The sequence below is a fragment of the Xiphophorus hellerii genome, chromosome 5 (genome assembly GCF_003331165.1).
Source record: "Xiphophorus hellerii strain 12219 chromosome 5, Xiphophorus_hellerii-4.1, whole genome shotgun sequence".
Taxonomy (NCBI): domain Eukaryota; kingdom Metazoa; phylum Chordata; class Actinopteri; order Cyprinodontiformes; family Poeciliidae; genus Xiphophorus; species Xiphophorus hellerii.
The window spans coordinates 14,012,098-14,028,596 of NC_045676.1; the positions used below are offsets into that span (position 1 = coordinate 14,012,098).

General features: G+C 37.8%; 1 protein-coding gene across 3 annotated transcripts in view; it reads left to right on the forward strand.

The window, feature by feature from the left end:
* Window positions 1-1,162: 1,162 nt before the first annotated feature.
* Window positions 1,163-16,499, forward strand: part of apbb2b (amyloid beta (A4) precursor protein-binding, family B, member 2b) — a 55,666-nt gene continuing 40,329 nt past the window's right edge. For all 3 annotated transcript variants that reach the window (XM_032562347.1, XM_032562348.1, XM_032562349.1), the window contains exon 1: window positions 1,163-1,278. The gene's annotated coding sequence lies outside the window, so the exon portion shown is untranslated. The remainder of the gene's footprint in view (window positions 1,279-16,499) is intronic.

A 16,499-nucleotide genomic window follows, 5' to 3' on the forward strand; every position in this document is an offset into this window, starting at 1 on the left:
CACTCAATTTATTGTCACATTAACACTTTTGTTCTTTGCCTTGTTGTTTTGGAAGGATTTGTTCCTTTCCCTTCTTTTACTTCATTCTATTTCCATGATATTAGAAAATGAGACGCCTTTGCAACCTTTGGAGCTTCATTCAATATTCCCAGACTCTGTCCAATGTTGACAGTACTTAGCAAAGAAAGTAAAGAAATGTATGCTTGGTTGATTATATTTCTTGGCAATACAGTTTATGAAATCTGTTTATTTCCCTTTAAATGGCACCAAGTTTGTGGTGTGCTATGGAATACAAGTCAATCCTGTGCAAAATTGAGCCACAATTATTTCAAAAATGGTTTGATAAAGTTTCTTGGTGAATCAGTGTAAGCAAAAGGGGACATATTTAGAGTTTTTACATCACTATTACATTCCCATTATTTCAAAATAGCCATCTTAGCCATTTTACTGCATGAAGTAAGAGAACTCAGTTTTCTTCATTTTCGGACTCTGATAAAAGCAAAAAATCTGGCTTCTGTCCTCTGCCAAAAAGACACCAGACAACACAGGACCATTGTTTTCCTGAGATCACATGCTCACCTCCATCTCGTCATATTGGTCTGACTTTCTTGAGACAAAGTGTTTTTATCAGCCAGTATGGTAAAAAAAAAAAAAAATTAAATGTTATTTTACCCTCCCACACTTGAAAATTATATCAATGTCTGTGACAAAGACAATCAAGTCAGTCTTTAATTTCTGCTCATATTTAATAAAGTTTTTACGTGGAAAAATGTCCTCTTTGACTGTACTGACAATAGGATATTTTTTTTTTATTAACTACATATCTAAACCAATAAAAATGTTGCCATTATTAACAGCACAAAGCTTTTATATGTGCAAATACTGTAAGGACAATCTTTATATGCAGTTTTGTATACGCTCTGTTCCATTGTGAACATGCCTTATTGATGTTTTTCTTATTAAAGCTTCTTCAAAAGGTTGCTGCTGCAATCAAAGCGACCCTGCACTGTAATAATCTCCAGTAGAGGTATTAATTTTCTCGTCTCCGTCAGTGAACGGTCAATAATTAAAAAGAAAAAGAAGGTTGTTTACTTCCGGAGCAGCGTCTCTCGGTTCCTCCTACCGGAGATCAGCTGCATCTGGGAGGGAGGAGAAACGGAAAGAAACCAGGAGGAGGAAAAAGCGGAGGGGAGGAGAAAGGAAAAGGCAGCAGCGGCAGCAGCAGCAGCAGCAGCAGAGCCCACCGGAGTACGTGAACCCACCGGAGCAGCAGAGGAGGTGAGTGATGTATGAGGGTCATTTTCGCATCAATACCGAAAAGTTGTTTCGCTCTGAGCGCAAAAAGGAAGACATGAGGAAGCGGACAACTTTATTTCTTATATACGACACGGAAAGCGGAGGAATCTGAGGGGCCCCGCTGTGTTGCAAACAAGGTGGAGGGAGAGGGACGGACTCGGAGGCTGCAGCGGCAGATGACGGGGTGTTTACGTGACCCCGCTGCAGCTCCACTCACCGCGTCTGCTTCTGTAGCTTTTTTTATTTAGTTGTTTCTGAACCGGAGAACGAGAACAGTCTGAACACAGCCGGGTTAAAATGAGCGCGTTCACCGCTGAGCTTTAACACTAGCCGCCCGCACCGCTGTTCCACGCAGGACACGCACACAAGCAGCGTGCGTGGAAAAGATCCCGTTTCTGAGAGCTCCAAGCTCCTTTGAGCTGCTGTGGTCTAATACGTCTATGTTAAAACAAAACACCACCAGAAAACTGGGCTACAACTACACAGTTTTCTGTCATTCAATCCATTTTTAATGCAGCAAAACTAATTCCAGCTTGTCTATAACCTATGCATGTATCCATATTGTTTAGGTTAACATTAGTTGTTCCATTTCTTTTCATAAAAAGATAATCGTGGTTTAAATGTATGTTTTAACTTGTTAAGTGGTGTTTATGATGGATAAGGTGTTTCAGAAGAGTTGTACATCAAGACAATTGATTTTATTTGTTTTGATGATCATTTGTTGCAATTTTACTTACTATAACTGTGCATTTAGTTAAAAAATTTACTAAAATCTAAAAAAAAAGAAAAAAAAGATTATAATTAATTTATAGCTTGCGATTGCTACCCAAATCATGTACATCAAAAATTCAGACAGTGTTTTAAAATGGGAAATTTGTGGTCATCTTTTACTGTCCTCAATTAATATTGAAACTTGTGAAAAGCTCTGACCCAGAATCACCACAAAATTCTGTTCAGAAGTTTTCAATAAATGTCTCTGATGGATGATCTTTCTTTTTAGCAGCTAGAATAAGTGGCTGGTTTTATTAATGGCTTGTTAGTTTAGATATGGAATGTTTTCACCATTTAAAGTAGTGACAGAGAAGACTCTGGTTTGAAACAAGCGATTAGGCAGCCAGTAGAGTAATCGCTAAGAATTTAATAGCTAACAATCCCAGAAATAACACTTTTAATGAAAATCCAACAAAAACCTGTCAATATGTCTAAAATTATCTGTCCTCCAAAGCTTAGTTTAAAAGCTTAGTTTAAAAACATGCCTCTTAAAGAATATTTCTTTTTAAAATAAACAATAATGATTGTTTCTTGGACTCACTCACCAGTGACGCTCAAGTGTTGCTCAGACTTCTGCTCCTACTTGTTTTTGTTCTATCAGCATTTACCTAAGAGGCATGCAGCATATATTGACACATACGGCTACAAAGTATTCCACAAACCTTCATCCTACCTTTGATTAATGTCGGTTTAATAAGGAGTTTTCTTAAGTGGAGGTCTAACAATAGTTTACTTCCTCTTTGTTTTGATAGGACTTCAGCTTATAACATGCTTTTTACTGTTATAATATTTGTTTCTTAGTGCTCCAGACAGACTGGAAGCTGCAGTGTCCAATACGATGTCTGTCCATCAAGCCTCTTTCATTTTGATGCCATCTTAAAATTTGGAAAACATAACGTACCTCACCCCACATGGCCCGGGTGCAAAACTGCTGCAAGAATACAATGCTAGTATATGAATGTTTGCGGTATTAATAAACAAATAACATCCAATATATTTATTTAGGATATGAACAAACAATATGTCTTATCCTGAGATTTAGTGCAGCTACAACCTGTCTGTAAGATATGTCAAACGTATTGCTAGGAAATGACTGAACATGCTAGTGATTCATTACATTTGTAAGCAAAGTCTTATGGGTTGTAAAGGTGTTGGAGTCAAATTTTTGAGTCGCAGAATAACATGCAGGTACAATGCATCCAGAAAGTATTCACAGCGTTTCACTCTTTCCACATTATGCTATGATGAAGCCTTATTCGAAATTGTGTTAAATTTAAATGTTCTATTTTGACAGTGTGTCATTTTTTGCGTGTTTTGTAAATGCATTAAATGCATTAAAAATAGAAAACCAGGTAATCACATTGACGTAACTGGAAAACGTGAATCGCTGTGAATACTTTCTGAATGCATGTTACTGCACAAAGTTCAGCATTTTTCCTCACTCATTTCAGAAAGTGAAGACCAAAATTTATACAGATTCATCACACATAGAGTGAAATATTTCAAGTCTTTACTTCTTGTTTAATTTGATTGATTATGGCTTACAGATCATGAAAACCCAAAATTCTGTGATGAAAAATTAGAACACCGGGAAAATGTTAAGTTCTGGAAACTCATGTTGTTACGCTCCAATCGGCTAGTTAACTCTAAACACCTTCAAAGGTTTCCTGAGCCGTTAAATAGTCTCATAGTCTGTGTTAGGTTTATGGGGAAGTAGTCTTATGCACCGATGTCCACAAGACAGCTTTTAAAATCACAGAAGCCACAAAAGGTAATTTCCCAAAGAAAATGGCTGATCACAGATTTTTCTATTAAAAATATATTCATAGAAAGTTGAGTGGAAGGAAAAAGTGCACAAGGGAAAACTGCTAAAACGGCTATTACTGTGGCCTTGCCGTGTATTAAGTAAAAAGCTCCTGCTTAAGGACCCAATTCTAAATATTTAGTTTGAAAGCAAAAAGGTGTCTTGGTGTTTCTTAAATTAATTTACCAAAAGCTCTTTTGGTAAATTAATTAACCGAAAGATTAACAAACAAGTTGTTATTCATTTGTAATGCATTTAAATTTCACCAGCTCACCACAAATGACTGAGCCTTGTGTTTTCTCCACTGTAGTTTTCTCTGTAGGGCTGCAATTTTAGCAACATAAATGGCTTATTGTGAAATGAATAGGGAATACATAACAGTGTTTCTCTTGACTTGCACATAATACTGGAGTAATTTGTTGCTGTATGGGCTGCGCAGCCCCTGAGAGCGAGGCCAAGGCTTTGCATTGGTACTTGGTGCTGACCGGACCTGGCTTGCTTAATCACTTCCACACTTCCTCTGCTTCTTACTGCCAGGTCTTTCAGATAATACACTTGTTTGTTTTATGCAAAAGTGGAGTCGCTTATCTGGTTGTTTATGTATTTTCATTTGAATGTTGCAGAAAACCTTCCTGTTTTTGTTTTCTTGGTGGTAGGGAGGGGCTGAAAGGGGATCATATGTTTTTGTTCCTTACCCTTCTCTAAAAACTTGCAGGAGCCCCGATTGGCTTTCACATGGGTCGGCTTTGTAGTTGGGTAGTTCATGTTGAGTTGTGTGTTTTTGACTAAAGTTGTCACAAACACTATCTACCAAAGGAATTGGCTTTTTTTGGACTGCGCCGCTGGGATTTCTCTCCCGTCTTACCTCTCTCTCCTGGTTACCGTGGTGCTGATGCATTTGTTTTTGCATCACATTTGCACTCACACTTGTCCTCCCCGTGCGTACATCCAGAAGTTCATAAAACACGACAGTCTAAAAGCATTGTGAAAGAAGCAGAACATGATACACTGAGATTTTAAAACATTTCCCCCCTGTTTCATGCAGTGATGATAATCTGCATGTTAGGCTGTGGTGGTGATCTTTCTGCATTCTTGATTTGTTTATGCTGTGGCTTTTGGTCGGCTTGGTGAAGTTGTGCAAACCACAAAATTGAACGTGTCAGTGGCTGCTGCACCACCATAGTGGAAATGCAGCACTGTCATCCTCTTCCTGCACCGTCTGTCTCGCCTCCCTTTCTGTCCTATCAGCCTCCTCTCCAGTCTTCTGCTCTTCATTCAGACCTGGCTTCAGTCTGCATGATGTCATTGCTGATTGCTCAAGACTCCTGAGTTGTTAAGTTGGTTTATACTCGGCCCCTCGTTCTATTTCCTGCCCCCCTCTTTCTCTCTCTCCCGACTTCATCCCTCTTTTCCTCGTCACGAACCCCTTCCCCCCTCCAGCATTTTTCTGTATGACACCAGGAGTTGCTGAGTGTGGAAAAAGTGACTTAGACATTTATGGGCCGAGTTTTAGGCCAAGCACTGCATTCTGTTCCCTGTGTGCCTGTTTGTTTAGCCCTGCGCTTATGAAAGTGCCTCAGTTTGTAAAGCGGCCCCTCCTGTGCATAAATAGTTTCTGTCACCTCTCTTATGTGCAAAACGAAAAAAGCACACAGGCACAGCGAGCACAAAACACATCTGTGATGATTAAATTTGTTAGCTTGTAAAATGTAAAGCCGTCTTCTACTTCTCTTTGCAGATTGAATGTATTTGTTCAAAACAAAGCTATACTGTTATAACTTTCTCTTCTTTCTCTCACTTTACAACCAAATATTCATTTGTACTGTATCAAGATTTTATGAGCTAGACCAGCACAATGTAGCACATGAAATGGAAAGAAATGTGGTTTTATTTTTTTTCCCCATATAAAAAGTATTACAGTTGTCCCCCTTTACTTTGATAGCCCCAAAAGAAATTCAGTGCAACCAATTCCCCTCAGAAGTAAACTTGGTCCTCCTGTGTGTAATTTGATCTCAGTTTACATAACGTTTTTCTGTGAAGGCCCCAGATGTTTGACAGAGAAAATCCACATCATGAAGTCTAAGCAACAGAGCAATTATGTTCTTAAAAAAATATACCAAACTGTGAACATTTTGCAGAGCTATGGTTGTCATAAATAATATTTGCAAACTAGCATTGACCACACATCTCAGAGAAATGGAGAAAGTCCTCACCTTTCTCCATGCTGGAGGTTTGGACTTAGATTTTTTTCTGTCAACCTTTTCTAATGCGATACCTCAAAAAGCGCATAAAAATGTTAATTAAATCATGGTTATGGAAAGGCTTGGTGAGAGGAGAATCACAGAAGCAACTAAGAGGCCTCTGGTATTTTAGGAAATCCAGAAATCCACTGGTCAAGTGGGAGAATCTGGTGACAAGACAGGATTTTAGGTTGGCCTCTATCAAGTCATGTAGGCAACACAGCATATAGAGAAAAAAGAAAGTAACTTTTTGGCCTAACTGCTTGTGGCATAAAACTGCATCTGTCCACTGCCCCTAGCTAGAGTTGCAAAGCATTTCAAATCACAAATTTGATTTGAAATACTTCAAATTGTCAAGATTGTCAAATTGTTAAGATTGTCAATCTTAAGATATGACAATCTTAACATTGTCATATCACGACAGGATGTTACTGTAGGATGGGTAGGATGTTATTGTTCCAATCCCATTTGAATAAATTCTGCTTGACAGTAATATTTTCGGACTGTTGCTTTGACTTTCACTGCCCTAAATGTCCATAATTGGTATATGTAAGATCCTAATGCTCCAAAAGAATAGTGGAACATTGTAATAAAATGATAAAAAGGTAGAAAAGAGAAATTAGTTGTGATTTAATCTCTTCAACGTTCAGCAGTATTATCAACATTACACCCTGATATTGTGCAGTTGTACTGTAAACCCAAAATCACCACAGTGAAACATAGTAATGGCAGCATTATGCTGTGGGAAAGCGGATCAAACCTGTTGGGAAGATGATGGAGCTCAATACGGACAATACTGGAAGAAAACCTGTTAGGAGATGCTGACAGTTTGAGGCTGAGGTGAAGAATCACGTTCCAGGAGTAACTTGTTCTTTCATTAGAAGATCATCCAAAGTTCTGACCTGAATCTATTTTAGAGTCAGTGGGAAGTGTTGAAAAGTAATGTTTAGACTCTCACCATCCCATCTGACTGATTATAAAACTATTTTGCAAAGAAGAATGGGCAATCGTTTAAGTTTCTAGATGTGCAAAGCTGATACAGCTTTGTGGTGATACAGCTAAAAAACTTGTGGTGTCAACTTTAACACGTGATTCTAGAAATGATTATCAATGGGCATTGACATAAATGTTTTAGGTTTTGGATTGTAAGCAAAGAAAATGAGGAAACTATGTATAGTTTTCATTTAAATTCACAGTTGTAGGCCACTTTGTGTTAGTCGGGCAAATAAAATCCCAATAAAATACATTTGAAGTTTGTGATGAAATTTGAAAGTTGAAGGACTTGGAATGCGTTTGTGTTTGGACATTTCTTAGCCCCGCGGCCCCAGCCTGTGAGTCTGTGTGTGGCCGAGGTCATGGACAACACCTAGTGAAAACGCTCGGAGGTTTGCATGTGGGTGCATGCTTGCATCTCTGTGGGTGTGTGTGAGAGTAATCAGATAAAGAGGGCAGAGATCAACAATCGCCGCCCTTTTTCCCCTGAGAAACAATACTACCAATTTACCATGACCAAACTATGTACAACGTCCATGTTTGTGTGGATATTTTTACATAAATATTGGATAAAGAACAACAGAGAGTAAATGCATCCCAGGCTGTCAAGTTGACGAGATTGCTGCACTGCAGTTTCTGCAGATTCATAAGCTGCTGTGGTCCGGGAGACTGTAACGTGTGTTGTCAATCCTTCTCTTCGCTTTGTCTTTCTACCCCTTATCGATGTTTCTCAATAGGGTTATTGTGCTCACTGTCAGGCAGGCTGGTGTATATGTGTGTGTACGTGTGTTTGCATGAGCATTGTTGTTGCAGGGAGCAGACAACCGTGAGGTGTGTTTGAACAGAGAAGGAGCACAGAGGCCCTGTTCATCCTGCAGGCTGTGAAAATGAATGATAGGGCCCCCGTACTCCCTCCACCCCCAGTCTGTCCCTCTGTCTGTCTGTCTGCTTTGACAGATTTTCACCCACTACATTTTCTGTTCTACATTGCATCTTTGTTTTCTGTCTTCGTGTGTGTGTGCGCGTGTGTGTGTTATGACAGCCCCTGGAAACCCTCACTGAGCAACTGTCTTCTTGCTGTCAAATCTGCATTGAAAATGACTCATGAGTATGCATGTTACTCTACCTGCAAATTACCTGTGCAGGCAGACCAGGATGAACTTCTGCACATGAAGGCAGCCCCCCACCTCTTCGACTCCCAGCAGAGGCAGATTTACGTTCCCACCCGGTGCACACATGCTCACACTTTCTCATCCACTCTCTGTTTACATGTTTCTGTTTCTGATGTTGTCTTTTCCGCATCGCTGCACTTTCACATGTGTACCCCCATTGTCAGCGGTTCAGCTGCGTAAGGAGTTTTTGACCTTCCTCTCTCGCTCTTACTCTGACTTCATGAACACAAACATATTATAAGTGAGAAGTGGAGGCTCATATGTGATGAAAGAGACAGTAAAGGCCAAAGCCACTTGGTGCCTCTATAAGCTGGCCAGCTGCAGCGAGTTTGATGATTGCTGTGGTGTCTCATTGAAATACTTGAGTGTTCTCCAAAGTAATGAAATATAATCTTTTGCCAATAAAGGAATCCAGAGCACTTACGCACTATTGAGGTAGGAAGGTATTTAATTTAATTCAATTTAGTTTATGTATATTAGATATACAACAAGCACGGGCTCAAAAGGAATTTTACAAGACAGACCGATCCAGTTTATATCCAGAAAATATATAGACAGTCTAGTCGAGTCGTACATAGTTACAGACATTCCAATTTAATCCAAGGAAATAAAACTCAGCAATCAAACTCAGTTTATTATGGTAACTGATAAAGTTTTCTATCACAGAAAACCCATCACATTGTTTTGAGTCACTGACTTTGCAGCAACATCTATTGAACCAGAATGTAGCAACAGTAAACATATGGTTGCATCTAGTTGTTAACTGTACAACAATCCTTCATACTTACAATGCAAGTGCAGAGAGTGGAGAGAAAGCTACCTTCTATGATTGATTCTGATATGTTTTTGCTTCATTTAAGTTGTGTGAGAGAGCAAGACCTGAAGCAGATAACAGAAAGGCTAAAGCATTGCTCAGCTTCACCTCATATGAGCTTTTAGCCTCTGCTTGTCATGACAAATGTTAGATTGTGAAATTTTGACTGGAAATGTCTGAGCTAAACGAGGGGTTTGCATGCTTTAAGACATAGCCAGAGATGTTTGTTTTGTCTCGCTGCTGGTCATACTATCTTCAATATGCTATTCAAAAAACTTTCTTAATTGCTTCACATAAAAAAACAGAGACTTGAAATAAGCCATAAAATTCAGATGAGTGCATTTGGAAATATCTTTCAAATGTGTGTGTGTTTTTTTTGAAGATTTAATTTGGGTTGCATCTTGTTAAGAGAAGATTGTCTGGCTTGTTGCAGCTAATTTTGGAGATGTTCTAAGGGTCCAAATAGCAAGGCTCTTAGCTCACTGGGTCAAAATGTATGCCATCTGTATACAATTATGTATGCTTTTATAATCTTTTAAATGTGGGAAAGTATCACTCCCCCTTAGCTGCAGCTGCAAGACACTACAACAGAAAGCAAAACAACAAGTTACTCAAATGAACTCCGATGTCAATCTTTTAAAAGGTTCAAAAAGTGACTATTTTGAGTTTAAGATCTCAAAGAAATACTATGTAGGCCTGCAAGGATTTATCAATGTAATCAACCACAGAAGAAAAATATGCTACTGTTAAATTTAATTGCTGGTACTTTTCTTAACCACTAAAGACAGTTTTGGGGACAGTATTGTCTCTGTTTTGTGATATCTAGTTGAGTGCAAACTGTGCAAGGCAGAGTTGTTAATTCATGCTTGAACTGATACAATGCAAGACCATCTGAAAGGCAATCACACAAACTATGGGTGGGTACGTTTCAGTTCATTAAGACAAACACTTCACACCAAAACACATTAATCATTGTGTCCTCTTGCTGAAGATTATGACATTATGATTATGAAATGGACATTCCCAAGTTTCTATTTACTTATTTACGTAATTATGGCACATTCAGACATCAGGAGGTACTGTAGTATCCAAGGATGAACTCCTGGAGGTCCACTATCTTTCTGATAACTTGCGTGATTTATTTTGATTTCTTTATGATCTCACACAAGAAGGCAGTGTTGTCTAAAAATAAACCCTCAGTTGTACTTCTAATTAACTTCAATGATCAGTCAACCTATCAGAAGCTTTCAAAGCTATGACATCATCATGTGGGTTTGCTTAGTTTACATAAACCTATGAATTTGAAATAGATTGAAATAGAAAGCAATTTAGTAATCCCAGTGACCTAAAACACTGACTTTAGTCTGACTTGATATCAAGACAGTGAGGAGAAACAAATATAGATGGTAGTAAGCACTCTGTAGAAGCAATTATCCTCAACAATTATTTCTTTCCTAGATGAAGAGTATATTCCAGTGGCATTCACAGCAATGCTTTAAAATTACTCTGGATTCTCCTCATGGCTGGCTTTAAAAGTTGTGAGAAAGAGCACCCAAAAGGGATCTCACAGATAAAGTTGTTTTGCTTCAAATGTCACGTTGGCGCAATAAAAAAAGCAAAGAGCTTTTTCCCTGCAGTAAGCAAGCTATTTCTGCTTTTTATGTCACATTTTATGTGTGTTTTAGTCCAGTCCTAGTTGCCCTCAGACTGAAATGATTGTTGTGACTTTTTCTCCTAGATGGAGAATAATATTTCAGTGACTGTACTGTTTTTACTTAAGCTAACTGTAGTATAGCCTACTAGCAAGGCTTATCTCCAGTGCCAGGTGCTACAAAAAGAACTGCTGTCAGAGTCTGCTTCCCCTCAATCTTATTCACAAAGGCCATTTGGATTGGATTATTCCCAGAAAATGTCTGCAGATCTCTGAATATACTGCTACTCTAGGAGACCAGAATTTCATTTTCCAACATGTGCACTGCTGGTGTGCAGTCAGCATGGTAACAACTTTTGTGTGGCCACAGATGTCTGCAGAGGCGCAAGGCAGCCAGATTCCTGCAATCAAGAAAAAATCCTTCCTGGCGAGCTTCAAATCCACTTGAAGCCAAGGCTCGAGCTAGAGCTAACTTGTGTTCTCTGAAGGCGCATACGTATAAATTATCCACCAACAAAATGCGACACTGGCAGCTAACTGTCATTACCTCAAGTTTTATTGTGTGTTTTGCTGTAGACTTGTTAAATTTCTCTGTAGAGGTGATGGGCTTTATACTTCATCAAACTAAGTACTGCTCTTTTACAAATGAATGAAATATCTGATTTGTCAAAGGATTCTAAAAATGGAACCTATGACAGCAGGATATTTACGTTCAATCTCATGCTTGGCAAATCACAATTTCTTTTCAAGCTGTTTCTACAAATAATGGTTTTACTAACTTAAAGCAAAGAGAAAATGTTTAGTGTATCTGGCCTTCCTAAATAGCAGTATCTGGGTGCATTTTTGTGTCATTGCTCTGAGATCTTTCACGACAGACAGAGGTTAAAGGATCAAAAGAATAAAGCAGAGCAGCAACATTGTTCCAGTACATTTAGCCTTCCTGTTATCTACTGAAGCCTTCTCCAAGTTAGTTTGCTTTCCCCTCTTTTCAAGCAAACATCTTCATGGCTTTTCATATCCGTAGTAAAGGAGATTGAATTTAGACAAACATGCATGTTTTAATTTAAGTATTAAAAAAAATACATGTCAAAACTTACAGCCTTCCTGACAATGAACAGAAGAATCTGTTTTGGCGTTATAGCAATCAAATACTTTTAATTACTGAGCAGCTTCGTGGATGTTTCTACTGTTGTTTTCATCTTTGTCTCTACGTCTGTTTTGGGGTTGGAAGGTGCCTTTGAAATCACCCTAATCCTCCCTCAAAACATTTTCTAAAAGATTGAAGTTGGGTCTCTGGCTGGATCATTTGAAGACATCAATATTACTTTCAGTCAGAAGAAACATTAAAAGAGGAATTTAAAACTAAACGTGCCAGGTGTATGATTAATGTCCAGGCTTAAACGTAGTAAGGAAATTGTGGTATCAATACTCTTAGAGTGATTGCTTTCTGGCATATTTTCTATTACAGCACCATATGCATACCATTTGGAGATTTATTAGTGTGTTAGCCCAACATCATTCATTCTCACCTTGGAGAAATCAGGGCTAATCTGCAATATTTATTTTTATTGTATGGGAAATAGCACAGAGCTTTGCATACTGTAGTTTAAACCCACAGACTTGCTGCATAAAATATCCCTTCACTTTATCCCACCAGATGTTTGCATGCAGTGGTTTTATATAACAGTAATAGTGAATATAAATGCTTCAGATTTGAATGTAAGTACTTACACAAACCTATATACAGTCCTACTGTTCAATGTTTGATTGCATTAATTAAATATAATCTGTAACTTGCACAGAGATGGCCTCTGTAAGTCTGCACAGTCTATGCTGTTTGTCAGATACGATACAGCACCAACCAGGTTATGTGAAAAAGCCCACATAACCTATCATTTTCCCATAAATTGCTAAAATATTGCATTATTTTCATAAGCAATAATTGCAAGTAGGAACTAAAATGCAGTAAACTGCAGAACTTCAAGTGCAACTCAATGTTTTTTGTTTCTTCAATAATGTAACAATAGATATTAGAAAGCCAGTGCCAACATTAACTAATGTTAACTGCTTGAGCTGTATTTTTATGCATTTAGTAATGTGACTTGTGACTAGCAATATTTAAGCAGCTGATCTGATGTCTGCACACTGATGTTTTCAGAGCTGCTTTATGTGTGTTGTTAGGCCTGTCAAAATTATCAATAAATCAATTAATTGCATGAAAAATTAAAACAAATTTACTTCCTTTGGCATGATTTATCGTTTCCCCCTCTCTACCAAAAACTGGATGAAAAAAGTCTTCAGTTTGATGCTTTGGTCTCTTTATCCCTGTTTTGAAGGACAATTTTGTTTACAAAGAAGTTTATTTATTTTGGATATTTAAAATGTTCTAGTGTTAAATGTTCATTAGAATTTAAAGTTTAGTGATATTTTAGAATGTGCTCTTGCATTATTATTTTACCATTACCATTAGGTTACTTTAAATTGGTCTCAAAACAACAATATTATCGTTTATCACAATAACTTCTGGAACAATTTATTGTCCAGAAAAATGTGTTATTGTGACAGGCCTACATGTTGCTAGATCTGTCTTAATCAGATTTCTGTCAGATATTAACAGAAAGCTCAAATATTATAAATCACTAATTGACTCAGTGTCCATTCTACATGTAAAATTGTGGTCCCTGTGATCTTGTGTTCAACTCAAACCTCTTTTATGTGAGGTTTTAAAATATTTCCACAGGGTTTGTTGATGCAGCTTTTGTTTTGTTCCTTTTGGCAGAATTGCTCTTTTTATTGGGGACATAAATTAAGGTTTGTTTTAAACACACTTCAGTTCTTTGCATGAGTCAACTTGAAGATAATGGTTTCACAGGTCCATTTTTATAGATCTTGTCAGCTTAATTTTACTGTACTTAGTGCACTAAAATAAACAGTGTTTCACCATCTGCTTGATGGATTCATTACAAGGTTTGTTGCACTGCTGCTTTTTCTCCACAGGCTGGGCTTTTATAATCATGTCTTGATGTTAAAGTTGATGATGTTGCCCACCTCCGGTGTGAAACATTGAGACACCCCCCTTTTTACTAGATGTCTTAAGGGTTTGCAGCTTCCTGCTCTTCCTTCTGTTGGAACAATTAACCCTCATGCTGAAGGCCGGAGCCTGAATTGAATGAAACACATTCCTGCTCTGTGAATTCTCAGGATGTTGGGTCACAGAAACCTTGAATCACAGCTTCAGTCCTTGTGGTCATTTAGGTTTCTGACTCGAGTCGCTTTTTGCATTTAGACTCAACTGAGTCACTACAGAAGAATGTGATGACGTTCCAGCCTCTTCATGAAATCTTTACATGGAATTTATTAAATAGTAATGCAGCTACAGATTATATCATAAAGTTGTTACATTATCAATGTGTTCATATTCACAATAAGCACTGTTTTCAGGATATATTAGGTTTCCATATGTAACGGGACATGCATTAACAATCTGCAAATAATTTATTTGGCCATTCATTTTTGATGAACAATCTTGAAATAGTTTTAAGTTGACAAAATTCTTAACATTACAGAAAGTTTGCCACGACATATTGCTATATTTAGAAATTCTGTAGCTAACGTTTACCTTTTAAGAAATGATACCTGAAAGTTTTAACCCTCCATGGCCTTAGCATGATGGAGCGCGGCAAATGTCCGAGTTGGGAAGCGAGGCCTGGGACGTCCCGTCAGACCATCAGTTGCTGAAACCACAACACAAAAACTTTTTAAAAAGCGCACACAGTGTAAGTGTGACTCAACCGGACCTTGCACAGGGTAAAAAGCTTGAGGGGTTCAATGAACTTGTCTCCTAAGAGCATAGGAGGGTTAATAGTATTTGTTTGACATTTTTAAAATGTGTTACCTAAACCCTAATGCACTGTCTTTAGTTCTGTTGGGGACTGTGCAGTTTTTTTCTGACAGTTTTGGTTTGTGGACTCATTTGTCTTAAAATCTGAGTTCAGTCAGAAATGTATTTTGCTAATTTTTGGTAACAACATTAAACAGGATGGTCAGAAAAAGAGGAGGAGGAGATGACATGAGCAAGAGGATGGATTAAAAGCATTAGAAACACAGCGACTGTTTTAGTAGTCTTGTTGGTTTCATTGGCAGACAAGGGACATTCTTTCTCCCTTGAGTCATTCTTTCTGATCCACTAACTCTGACTTGATATCTTTTTCTCACATGCTAGTACACTTTTATGTAAAACCTTATTTCCTTTTAGAGACTAAAATCTAGAAAATCTGCAATCTTAGCCTCGGCTATTATGTTAAGCCAATCTTTTGAGATATAGTTTGGATTTTTTAATGTAATGTGAGGGAGAAAAAAAGACCATATTGAAATCACTGACACTCATGGACTAAGTGCTGTGTCGTTTATGTCTAGACCTCCCTCTCCTCTCGGATGTCCTGCCACATCACAGCTATATATAGGATGGGTCTCTGGGCTACCTCTGGGCTCGCCTTGAATCTGACAACCCTTTTATGCATGTCTGTCTGCCTGTCTGTGTGCTTTTGCTTCAAGTGGAAGACTTTTTAATAGGACTTCTTGTCTTGTTCATTGTAAAATGAGAAAAGTACAACCACAGGGAATTTTGCTTCAGGAGCTTTGTCTAATGAGAAAAAAAACATAAACTTGCCTTATATATAACCTTAAGCAGATATAAACACTTGGACAGCAGTTTATTTAAAATGCAATAGAAACACAGTAATGAGCTTGCCTTAATAACATCCTGCACTCTTTTGCTTCAGGTGCTGTTTCTTAAGCAAAATGGACCAAGCTATCTTTGATTTTAATAGTGTAGATGTTTTTATGCCACTCTCTTGCAGCAAGGATTCTGCTGAGAGCCATGTCTGCTGCAGGTAGAACAGTCTGAGTGGCAAAATGATGTTTTATGCGGTGTATTACCAGAATACACACATGATATCCGTTAAACTTCAGGCTAGTCACTTTTAAAAAAAAATATGTATGATGGTCATTGTTGTAAAACAGACTTATTGGAAATGATGACATGTTTGTAGGGATTTAGATTTGATTTAAGCACTGCCAGCAAGTGTTGCCTTTAGCTCTTTGAGCTTGAATATAATCTACCATTATGTTGAAGCAAAAATAGGCAACATAAAAAAACATGTTTCAGTTTAAAATAACTTCATAAAGCTTTTATGCTTCCATGACTTATTTGTAAATACCTCACTGTTACTAATAATTGGAGTTGCAGAGGATACTGAAATGCAGGCACAATTGCAATATCAGTGAATTGACTCTTGCAATTACAAAGGACTGCTTGGACACAATATTTGAATACTACAACTCAAGTCTCATGCATCTACATTCAGCATAATGATTATATATTTGGGCCAGTTAGATAGACTTTAATTTCCCATGAACCAAAACTTGGTTTTTAGTTAGGATCTGATCTAAAGTTACTGAGATAGAGAAGATTATGGAGAGTAGTGGGGACATTGGGTAATGGTTAAAAAAAAGAGTAAAAAACATAAATAAAAAAAAAAAAACAGGTTGGTGTTGCAGAGATCTCACAGTGGTTAGATATGGTGCATTCAATAAGTGGATAGAGATCCAAATCTGATATTTAACACTGTCTGTCAGGTGGTGTTATGCAAAAAGCAAAAAAAACAACAACAAACAAACTAAAAAAAAAACAACACATTTTATTGCAGGGTGTAAAGATGGGGGGGAAAAAATCCAAGAAAAAAATAATCTATTATAT